This window comes from Tetrao urogallus (genome assembly GCF_951394365.1).
Source record: "Tetrao urogallus genome assembly, chromosome: 1".
NCBI classification, from domain to species: Eukaryota; Metazoa; Chordata; class Aves; order Galliformes; family Phasianidae; genus Tetrao; species Tetrao urogallus.
Genome location: NC_136813.1, coordinates 164,603,729 through 164,616,649, shown reverse-complemented (window position 1 = coordinate 164,616,649; position 12,921 = coordinate 164,603,729).

Genomic DNA, 12,921 nt, shown 5'->3' with positions numbered 1-12,921 from the left:
GTGATGAACTCGGCCATTCTACCATTTCTCTCTGTGTGTGCTTGCGATCTAAACCTGACTCACTGCTCTCATTGCATATCTGCATGCTGACTGATGTCATGAATTCAACCACTGTCCCATTTCACAACCCTCTGCACATACGAACAAGTCCCTGTGGCAGGTCATAAATAACATTTTTCATGGATAAACAAAGCCCTGACTTCTTGCCCTTAATGCTGAGGAGAGCTTTGCTGTTTAAAACAAAAGATCAAAGTATGCATAAGAAAGAAAAAAAAAAAAAGGAGGATGATGCTATATTTCACAGATAGTTGAAGAAAATCTGAAATCTGAGATACATGGTGGGCTGTGGGCAATTTTAAAGGCAAATTCATAGCAGTGTGTGAGTCAGAGTGGGAGATACAAAGGAGCCTTTGCTGGCATGAGCACAAAAGAGAAGACGGGTCAGTCTCTGCTGCAGTGTGACACTCGCCTTCTGAATTGAGGAGTGTTCCAGTCAGGAAAAATGAGGTCTATGGGGTGTTACAAAGGGACTGAGAATGAACACAGCAGCTGGCCAGCAGCACTGCTTTCATGTGTCAGACGAAGAGAGTATATTTTAGACAAGAAAAGAGAAAATAAGGAGTGCTGCGGAGAGAGATGAGACAGTGCTTTTGGATTATCAATCATACCATTTCACAAATAAGAATTTATAGGACTCTCTTCATTTCATGCTGTCCAGGAACACCTGAATAATGAATGAGAATGTGTCTCTGTGGTCGAAAAATATAGCTGAGGAAAAGTCAGGGAGAAAGTTGGTATCTTTTGCTAAGGTATCTGATGCAAGTGGGTAGAAAAAAAGCAAGAAGACAGATAAACTTCCACAAAAGTCCTTTTCACACTGATAAATCTCTCCACTTAATCTAGCTATCAGTTGGTCTGGTAAAAGGCAAAATGCTTCTTGCTACAAACTCAGTCTTGTGAATACCAAAGATAAACCAAAGAGACTGACATGTCATACCTAGGCTCTGTCACTAAGAAAAAACAGTGCTGATAGTTATGCAGGTAGCTAATGTAGCCTCCAAAATTCTTTAAGCATAAATATTTATATACCTTTATTACTCATCGTAATTAATGAACAATATAAAACACTTTGCTGCAACATTTACTACTCTTTAATAGTTAAAACAAGAAAAAACACAATTAAATACAAGGTTCTCTTCATTTATTACCAATTCTAAATCTTTAAATACTTTTCTTGAATGGAATTGAAATACTTAAGCACGGTAACTTTTTTTCTTCAGGTTTCTATTTATTATGTCCAGAAAATAACTGAAATCCAGAAAACAGAGAGCTTAGCAAACTACAGATGTTAAGTATTTAGAATAATTCATTTTTAAAAAGAATAAATACCTGCTGTTTCTCTTTAGTGTGTTCAGAGGCTGAAATGGCAGTCAGTCAGTAGCAGCCATAAAATTAAACCAAAATCCTAGCTATGCATCAGATCAAGAGATAAATTAGATCAACTAAAATACAGATATAATTCAGAATTATGGAAGGGGATTATCTGATGCAACTGAGAGAACAAAGAGAGACATCAATTTCCACACAAACTTTCTGCTAATTAGAAAGCCCAGTCCTAATCAGATGCACTTGTAGCATTTCTTCTGGTTTTGTACTTTCAGGAAGTTAAAACATCAGTTAAGTTGGCAAAGTAATAAGATTTTGTGTTGACAGATTCATGTCAATGCTGCCAAGCGTGCAGACCAGTTGAGGGTTTTTCAAAGGCAAAGTCATTTTCTTTGATGTTCACATGCCCTTTTGTACAACCTGCAGTGTCAACACTTTGCTATGATGGATTGTAAGGCTGGTGAGCAAGGAGGAACTGCTTTCTGCCACGTGTTGTGCATATGGCATCAGCAGACTTCTTGGTTCCTTGTCTGTTGCTGCCAGACATCGTTTTTCGTTCTTTTAAATTCATTTTTAAGGCAAGGATTTAGTTTGGTACAGCTGCCTTCCACTCTTATGGTTTCTGCTGTTCAAATTTCCCTACAGCAGCCCTAATTAAAAAAAAAAAAAAAAAAAAAAAAAAGTTAATAAAATTTCTCAAAATTAATTTTCATTGATTGCTAGAATATCACTGTGTTCATCCATTCTGTCTCTTTTTAGTTCTCCTTATTTTGCATTGCAGTCTATTTAACCAACTTATCCGATAAGAAAGAAACTTACAATATTTTTGATATCAGGATTATACATACCTGAGGACAGCAGTACACAAAATTAAGTAAACTGCACTGTAAGCAAATTGTGAAGTGCTGTGATACTTTATAAAATTTCCTGGTTTCTTCCAATTTCAATGAAGAATGATTACTTTATCAATCTTACAATTTATGTGAAGTCTTCTGGGAAGAGTTGCAAGTTATAAAGCACTTGTATTATTTGTCCTAAAAAAATCTCAATTTCGTTGTTTGAAATAAACAAGCACGCATCTGTATATGTAACCTAGTACAATTGTTAGTGCTCTCCTACATTACAAAAGCAGAAAGCATGCTTTCTGAAAGTGTAGACAGAATTTTCTTTTTATGTATTTTTCAGTGTTGAAGATTTTTTTTTTCCTGTAATGTTTTCCAAATTGGGAACTCCAAGAGATCCGTCCAAAGAGGATTCTCACTGTTGGGCTTTTGTCAAACCTAAAATTCTCCAAGAAGCATCTGGCACAGCTGTTTGTGTTTAAAATTCTCCTGGGAGAAGTCATACCTACTTAAGTACCATGTATGAAAATACAGAAATAAGGCAGGTTGGCCTGGCTTTATGGCTGTGTTTGTTTGTTTGTTTATATAAAAATATTCCAGTTTAAAAGTCCTTAACTTGTTTTGCTATGGTTTGATGACACATCAAGTGCTCTGAGTCTCTTCCCTCCATCAGTGTCTTCTGAAATCCACCATCTTTTTTTTTTCTTGCAATGGAATAAATATTTACTAACTAATCACACGCAGTAACAACTTTGTATTATGGCTTTATGGCTCAATTTTGAAGATGAAGTACATCAACTAATTTGAAATTAATCCTGAAAGGTATTTTCCACATTTTCCACTTGACAGTAACAGTGCAGACTACACAGTGAATTTAATGCTACTTATAATAAGCATGCTCATCCTACTCTTTTTTTTGAAGGCTCCTTCATAGAAGGAACATATGAACTCATGAGATCGTTGGACTACTGACAGGAAACCACTGCTTTTTTATTTAGCTTATTTTTCATATTTGATATATTTTATGCATTTTAATGACATACTAATTCCCAAGTACAAAAAGCCTGCATGGCCGTGACCAGGAGAATAAAACTGCATCTAGCAAACAGCTAACATGAAAAAAAAGTTAGATCACAACCACCAGCTGCTCTAGGAAGAGAAAAGAAGGTTAGGATTGTTGCCAGAGGCTCTGAAAGTCAGCCAGCACTGCAAGCCAGATAAGTGTGAAGCAGAGAGGCAGGTAGGGTGGCCATTTGCCCCTGTTCAAAAATCAAGTCAATTTCTGGCCAAGCCAACTTGTTTGTTTGTTTTTTTTTTTTTTTTTTTTTTTGCTTTGTATTGTGTTCCAAGTAGAGTTTAACACTGAAACTAATGGAAACTAATGGAGGGACATGGCAATAAATTCATAATGGTCCTCTCTCTTCACATTCTGTTCACCAGGGGTTGCTCTATTGCTAAAATTAGTAATTCAAAGCCAGATTAGATCAGCCAGAAGTACTATCTGTTTAAAATACTTAGTGCTTGAACTACTAGGAAGAAGTTAAAATACTTCCTTTTATACTGGCCGCCCCTTCTAAAACTGCATAGTACAACCACACGGCAGATCGATGCCTAAGCTACATAGCAGGCTTAGGTACCAAATATCCTCATCCTTTGTCAGTAGATTGTTGTGTCTGAAGCCCAAAGAAGCAGTTGTTGTGAGCAGACAGCTTGCCTGTTACAGCCATATGCCACTCCACCGAAGTTCATGGACATTAACTGCTGTATCTCCAGTGTCACTGGAACTGGAATTACAGACTGTCCCACTGCACGTGGGGCAGCCAAAGCTGCGAGCAGTAGCAGGACTGCATGGCCCAGTCCCAAACAGCCAAGGGCCCTTCAAGCACTGCTGACTAATAATGGCACTAACAAATCGCTCAGCCTTTGCCCATCTTTCATCTGCAACTTTAGAAAGATTTATTTCTTCTACTTTTACATTCCTTCAAGTCAAGAAAGGGTAAAATAAAACTGGAAACCATACTAAGCTATCTCCAGGCACAAACAGAATGCTGTGATCTCCCACAGCTGCCAAAATGTGTGTGGAATTCATGAAATTTGATCTTCAGACCCATAATGGTGTAGTGGCCTTACTAAACAGTGATCAGAGGGAACAAAACTGAATAGAAAGGCTTTAAAAAACTAGTCTCCTCTTTTGAATGCCTGCCGTTCTTCTAAAATAGACAAGTAAATGGTCTAAATTAGAGCCCTTTAATTAGCGACAATAGCCCTATTCTGATTTCCAATACCAACTTCATCTCAAATGCATTGAAGATTGCTGCTCTTTATGTAAGTTGATATTTTTACTAATACAAATCTTGGTATTTATTTGTGCTACCACATGCTGCCTGCACTTTGGGATTATACCCAGAACTCACAAGATAACATTAGAAGTGTTGTGCACCTGAGGATGCATCAGCTCCACATATTGCCCACACGGAGTGAGGATGAGCGTATATATTCCGGGCTAACAACTGCATCCATTGCTACACCATTTATGAGGGAACCAGCTTCTTTCAACAGTGGCTTGTAGGATCTCAGCCTCATGCTGCAAAGCAACAGAAATGACAAACAGTTCAGACAATTCAACACTGAATTGTTTCTTAGAATTCCCTTAAAAACAAAATGACTGTATATACAATTAATGCTTTCATAGTTCTTCGCCTTGGGAAGAGAACTCAGTGGAGTATCTCAATTTCCATCACAGCTCCAAGAGCTAATTAATCACCCATGCCAGTCTGTTAGCAGAACCCACCTGGACTTTTGGAAGTAGACTCCCTGTCAGACAAGCTGCTACTTATTCCCAAGTTGCCCACTTAGATTTCTTGCACTACTTCTGAGCCAGTTCAAGCAACACTTTCAGAGAAGGGTTCTGTACAATTTCTTATTTATCATGACGTACCATAAGCATTGACTACTGCCAGTCACGACTGAATATAGTGCACGCAGAAAAATTTTCACTGAAAGTACCTTCTTGTTAGGTTCTTCATAGCCAAGAAGCATTTATCCCTGCGGAAGTCAATTAAATGCGTATCGTTACATTGGGCTTCAAACACATCTATTTATACTCATTGCAAACTAATTGTATTTTTTTCAAAGCTGTGAAATAATGACAGAATGATTTGCTTCTAAACAACTCTATTATTACTGACTGTGTGCACTTATTCTGGAAAACCATCTTTGCACTGATTCCTACCCGTCCTTTCTTTCTAGCCCCTTCCCCTCTGCTTGCAGAATTTTAACTCATTCAGTAATATGTCTTTGAACTGAAGTCAGGACGAGGCCAGTATAAATACTGTGTTACTACAAACAGACTTTGGCTAAATGCACTGCATTGCCTTGTTTATTTAAAGGAGCATTTCTGGGACTGAACTTAGTTTACCAGACAGAAATTCTGTGGCATCTGAGGATATAGGCAATATTTTCTGACTGCTACCTTCTAAGTGCAGACCATTATAATGGTTACATTTGGCTTAGAGCACCTTTGAAATTTTTATCGCAAAAAATATGTATTTTAAAAAATTACAACCACACACAATCTTTTTGTTTACAGAGATGTTTATTTTTGTCTTCAATGTTCGTAGGGAATACGATTTCACTACAAAAGTGTCTCAGAGAAACTCCATTCAAAATCTAGCCTTAAGAATGAAGGGAAAATATACTTTCAGCTGTACCAGTCCTGAGCAAAGATTAAAAAAAAAAAAAATCCTCTAGAGATAGGAAGCAGCACCAATAATACCAGAGGGCCTCTTACTGACATCTGCTCACGCCTTCTTTCCTGCTTGAGAATTGGTTACAACTTAGGTGGGAAGAATTACTCTGTTAGAATGTAGACCTAAGGTTCACAGTCCCAATATCTCACCAAATGCATTCTTTCACAGTCGGAGTTCAGGGCCTCAGTTTACTTTCAGTTAAGTAGTTAGGACTGCTCACAGCAAGACTGTTGCCCCCACGGTGTAAAATTTTCTCTTACTTAAATTGGTAAATAAATATTTATTTAATATACTTACTTCAATAAATATTTATTTCCTAATCAATATCAAGTTCCTGAAATGTTATATTGTTCTTAGAAGTATACTATTCATATGCAGTTATAAAACTTCTGATAACATCAGGTCTCAAAATAATTCAAGTGGCTTACATTCTGTCTCTTGTTCCTTCAGTGAAAGGATTTCAAACTATTGGTAACACTTGGTACTTAGTTCTTGGTTTATCCAGGACATTCAGATTCAATCTGACAACGTAAATACTTCTAAGAGTCAGAACAGAAAAGGCACTTACTCATCTTGGGGAAGACACCTGGCAGGTAAGATTTTTATTTTCAAAATAACAAGCCCTTTTTCTGACAATAAAACCCTTAAAAACTATATAAGATAAACATAAATCCTATGAATAAAACCAACTTACGTACCCCTTCTCAAGAAAGGTAGTACTACTATTGATAGGGAAATTGAGAAGTGTGAAGCATCCAGAAGTACTCAAGTTTTATTCACTTCTGTGATATTCCAAGCAAGCTATCACAGCTGGCTACAAAAAAAATCTCCTCCAAAGAATATATGTTTTACGAATTGAAAGCCTCTGAAATTTCTGGACTGTTTCTTATTAGGTATTTGTATGAGCAATAAAATATAAGATTCTAGCTTTATAACCAGGAACATCACCTTCGTTACAACCAACAACTTGTAACTCCATCCGAAGAGTAGATCTCTTAACAAACTTCGTTCCAATTGAATCATAGCCTCTTTGATGCTCTGTATAAGGCACTTAATAAATTTTAAGAGCATCCGACAGTGTTGTTGGTAGTTTTGATCTGTCTGTGATGGTGCCCTATTAACACATCAAGATTAACTGGCTAAAGTGTAGGTTAATCACTGAAAACAGCCATATGAACTGCCCGCCACAAAATTCTTTTCAGGAGCCACATCCATTCTAGTCTGGATCCTTACTACCTTTCCAGCACAAAGTTATCCCTTTTCTAGTAGCCCAGGAATCAAACCCTCTAAAACTCTGCAGTATCTAAATGTAGACGAGAAAGCTATTTTGTTCTCTTTAACCAGAACAGCTGCCCTTTCAATACATGATCTATACCCAAGAGAGATATGATCATGAAATTCATAAAAACCTGTATCTGTCTTTTGGCTGAAAGTCAATGAACCAACAGGTATAAAGAGCTATACAGAAAACACACAAAGTGTGAGATACTCCCTACCTTCAATACTGTACACAGAACACTGTACTAAAGAAGTCATTGTGTAGTAGCTTCTCTAGGTATTGTTCTAGCTTTTTGTCAGAAGTTGTTTACATTTTAGAAACTGACGCTGCCTACTCAATTTCTGTAGGAAATGTAGTCCTCAGTGTCTGCATGTGCTCCTCCAGGAATCCTTATCTCCAGCCAGCATCAAGAATATTTTCTCAAACCTTGCAAAAAAACCTCCATCAGTGGGAAAGCATTTAGCTTATTCCTCTGCATTTGGAAGCCCCACAACAGAATCAGACCCTTTACAGAAATATAGATATGAAGACCAGTATTGGCATCCCAGAAAGCCAGCTACCTCCACCAGAATGCTTGAATGCTATAGGATTAGACTAAGTTTGTTCAGCAAGAATATCTTCACTAAGTCAATAATGTAGAGACATGGACAATACTGATAGATGGTCTCCAAGCTCCACATAGCACTGACAGTCTTACAGAAACCAAGATACAGCTGAAAAACTGTGAATAGCAGTACATTTCCTATTTAGAAATGTCACGTATTAAGTTGTTTCAAAACCACTGCATCCAGTTACCCTGTAGATGTACCTCAATAAAAATAAAGAAAGAATCAGAATTCTGCATTCCCTTCAGAGGTAAGACAAACACATGTAATCTCAAGAGATTTTCCTTGGTTAGATTAATTCACAGCTGAAGGCTGTTACAGTAAGAGAACTGGGCTTCACAGTGAAGCGTTCTGATTTATTCTCTGCAAAGAAGCATCAGCTAGACACAGATTATTTCATGCTCAGGGATGGCAGTTGTGTATCGATTGCGGATCAATTACAATTTAGGTATCTGTAGTCCCAAAGTGGATGTTCAGAAAGTAGAATCTTGGCCTGATCACTGATTTGGCTTAACTAACTGATGCTTTAGTGACCAATCAAGCACCCATGACTACCTCTGAACCAGCAGAATTTGCAGCTAGTAGACTGGTGCATTTGAGAAGGGAATAGAGAGCCAGATCCCATCAGTGCTGCTTACATACATTCTGTTCAAGTACACTTTTGCTTCTTCACACAAGGTACATTACGACACACAGCAGGTTATGCAAAAACAGATCACCGTGCTCTTTTCCTTAGTTATCTTCTCATATGTCCTCTGCAAATTAGAGATCAGTTGGCCTCAAGCAACAATGAAGATTTTAACGTTAAGGGAGCTTGTTCACTTTGCAAGCACTTTGACTACTTTGACTATCAGTATTTATAAACAGAGAATGGTGTAAGTAAAGATGTATCTTTTCCACCTGGGCCAGATCCTGAAAACACATTACTGAAGGATTTCTTGCTTGGAAATTCCTATCTCCATCAAGATATACCATACTCTCCTCCAAAAAAAAAAAAGAAAAGAAAAACAAACAAACAGGATCTTGGAAAAATTCTTTAAAATTGTGTTATCAGAAAAGTATCATCTCTGATGGTCATTTTCTTTTCAAACATAGGGGAAAAAGGAGTGATTATGTTAAATTATGATTTTGCCTTTTACAAACACAAAATGACACAGCAATCAATTGTGACTACACTACACTTATGAATACTAATTTGAGCTATGGAGCTTTTGATGTTCATCTTTCACACTGAATTCCTTAAAAGTAAAGCTAAAACTTCTTGTGCACATTAAACTGTCTACTCTTAACAATTCCCTGTGTTAGTGGACAGAACAAGTTATTTTGGATGACATTCATTTATTTCCCATAATAAAAGGGGCAAGATTAGGATGGAAATCAACTTCCAAGGGATTAAGTATTATACAAGGGAGGTATTTTTCACCTATATGATCAAACAGCAACTGTACACAGTTCCTGCATAAATAAGACTCTAGGATGTGCAGCTGATTTATTTTGTTGGATGCATTTTCTTTCACTGTTTGAAACCAATGGCAAAGAGGGGCATACATGAGCTCCTAGGCTTTGTCCACAGACACAACACAATCTTCCTGCACAAAGTCTAAAGCAAGTCACTTTCTGTTGGATAGTACCATTTGCTACCCATTCTTTGCTGTTGCACCATTTACTCCATTCATATCCACCTAGACAGGAAGTTACAATAATTTCTGTGAAGTACTGATATGTGATTAACTTGTACATTTTTATTTTAATAGTTAAATCCTGTAAATTCATATGAAAGCATGATTTTTTAATTTTTTTTTTTTTTTTTAACACCAAACTAAACTCAGTATCTGTGTCAGAAAAATCTCTTAAATCTCCATCTCCTGGTTAGAATTTTGGCAGTACTAAAGAAAATCATCAAAGCTCTCCTCAATTCGACTGATTTTATGGTACAGGGTTTGCTCATTTATCAGGTTATGCTCCTTGAAGCTAACACTGTCATAAGTTGGGGGCATAATTCAGTTAAGAAAAACCTTTGAAAGCTCAAATGCTATTTCCAGCACAACCAAATCTTAACATTAAAACAGAAGAATGTTTTTGCAAAATATGCTCGAGTGGTCCACCACCAAAAACAGCATTCACTTTCTACCTTATCTATCTTATTCCTGAGTTAGCACAGGACAAGCTTATGAGTATAGTGCTTGCTGCTGCTGGAGAAGAAACTCTCTGCACTTCCTTTTCCACATGGTTTCTGATATCTGAAGGGAAGACTCCCTAATGACAGCAGAGTCAACTAAAGGCATGTGACAGAGAGAAAGATGCAGATATGGTTAAAGAATGCTGGATGTACATGGAAGAACACAATAGACAATTCAGTGCCAAATTCCTCCTGTGTAACAAAGCAGTAGTCAATCAGCAACTCAAAGCCATCGTGCTTTTGAGACAGGAGAGAGAAAAACCAGAGAACATAAGATGCAGAGCCATATGCATATCTAGTCGAGAAGACTTGCCTGACCACTGTAAAGAACTTGTGGAAACAAATTATAAAAAGTATTGTCTTACATGGCTACTGAAAAATATCCTATCCATTGTATTTTAAGAAGTGAACAGATTATAACCCCAAACATTTTTTGAGATTTTGCAATCTGCTACAAAACAGGAAACATATAGAGAAACTTTAAACAGTTTTAAACTTCAATTTAAAACTTCAGGCTTAATTTAGAGAATACTGAGAATCTTTAAGAGGTGAAGGGTTCTCTTTGTTTAGTTTTGTTTTAACTACTGTTAGAATCAAGACTTCATACAGCATACTTGAACCTGCTAACTGAGCAGAACAAGTTTTGTTCCTTTCCAAGATGCAAACATAACTTGAGAAGAAATGAAAAGATCTGTCTACTAACAGCGGATCTTTTCCTTACACCACCTACAGTTAGCGGTAAAGTTAGGAAGATAAAGGACCAAATTGTTATACACTTTAGCAGTGAATTAATTATAGGCCATTTTCCCCCATTTCCTTCCCCTTTCCCTTACTGAAGCCAGACAATCAGCACATAAAGGAACTCATTTACATGGAATATCATCACCCTCGCCTTTGTTGCATCATCACCTCATAACCAACCCAGAATGTATGGCTGTTGAAGACGGGTGCATATACAGATTTTTACAAACAACAATTCTTATGGAGAGAACAGTCACAGAGTAAAATAGCTAATCAAAATACATTACAACATTAAATTGTCACCTTTCATAAATGGAGTAAAGATGCTTTTAAATATATTTACACTTAAATCTTAGGCTTACTGCAAGTCAAAATTACTTAGAAATTATGAAAATGAAGTTCATTTAAATTAGAACATTATGAACAAAATTGCCATATTCTACTTAGAATTTTGTCTACTGTGCTGTCAGTATTGTCACATCCCTTTAATCACAAACAGACAAAAATTATCTTAACTATGTTTAATGCCAAAGCAGGTATCATTGCCAACGTAAACACTGGCTATACAGTATTTCAGTTAGAACCACCACAGCTCAAATTTTAGATCCTAGCTGTCCTGCCTTTTATCTGTTATATCTGTAGTCAGAAATTGCTTTTCTGTTCTTATTCCATAAAGAACAGCAATTTCCATAAGACTTTTCTGCATTCTTTTTGACTATAACTATACTTGTACCACATTCATGAGATTATTCTCTAGAGACAGTTGAAACGTACTGAAGTCCCCTCCATCCTCCCTTACTTCCAAACCAAATGGCTACTTATTTCTGAAGATACAAAGAGACCCCTTGTTGGTAGTGCTGGGTGGTCTATTCACATAATGTTAAATGAAAATAAATATCCCACTTAGTGAACTACTGGTAATAGATTATTATTAGTTTGCAAGGAATACTGAAATGTGTTAGCATTCATTACAATTTAAACTAGAAACACATTTCATGACACATCTTGCTATGTGATTCTACCATTACACTGCTTAAACAGTTTCAGCTCTCTTGTAATCCATTACACCAGTATACTCCCACCTAAAAATAAAACATAAAAAAATAAATTTGAGAAGCATGTATTTTTTTTCCTAAAAACTAGTATATGTTATTCAGAACAACAGCCCAGCCCCAAAAACATTTAAGAATCTTGAAATGCTTTTTTTGTCTTCTTTTTTTTTTTTTTTTTTTTTTTTTTTTTTTTTTTTTTTTTTTTTTTTTTTTTTTTTTTTTTTTTTACAGATACTAAGATTTGGCCAAGTAATTGCAATGAACAGACATCCTATTTAGTAAGATAAAGCAGAATACATAATAAACAGGTCAGTAGTTATCTACCTGAAATAGCCTATAATTAACATTTGATGTCTAAAAAGTTTAAATAGCAACACCAAGGAATGAGGTATGTATGTTCTCAGATATCACATCAGACTTTCATTTTATGCAACTAACTGTATTTCACAACTAGCATCTTACAAAATAGAACAGTACTATTGTGCCTGTAGAAGTACTGCATTAAAAACAGAAAAATACATTACTACAAGAAACCACCAAACATCACAATTGTCAGGGGCTACAAAAATCCATTCTTTTAGCTGTTATGCAGATGTACCACATGTTGGGAATAATTTAGGATTCACTACCAGAAAGGTCCATTAAACTTTTACATTGGCTTAAACTTATGTATTTTGAATGCAAAAAAAAAAAAAAAAAAAAAAAAAAAAAAGGAGAGAAAAGAAAAGAATCACAGGAGTGTAAGTGGACCATCTCCCTGAAAGGAGCTAAATGGACTTTTGTACTCAACCAAATATATAATTTCAATCTATACATGGATTGGATGTGTGTATATCAAAACACTTATTGGCTGTAAACAAAAATGCAAAAATCTGTATTCACAAAAATATTTTATTGGTAATTTTACATAATACCAGATGGGACTGTAAATAGTTCTGCTCTGTATCAGTATATTGCTAAGTGCATAAAATATTGACAGTTTATGCCATAAAGTAGGATACTGTGGGGTTTTTACACATCATTTATGACATAATATTTTCCAATAGGCCAAATCAAAATAAAAAGAGGTTGATCCAAAATTAAAAAAA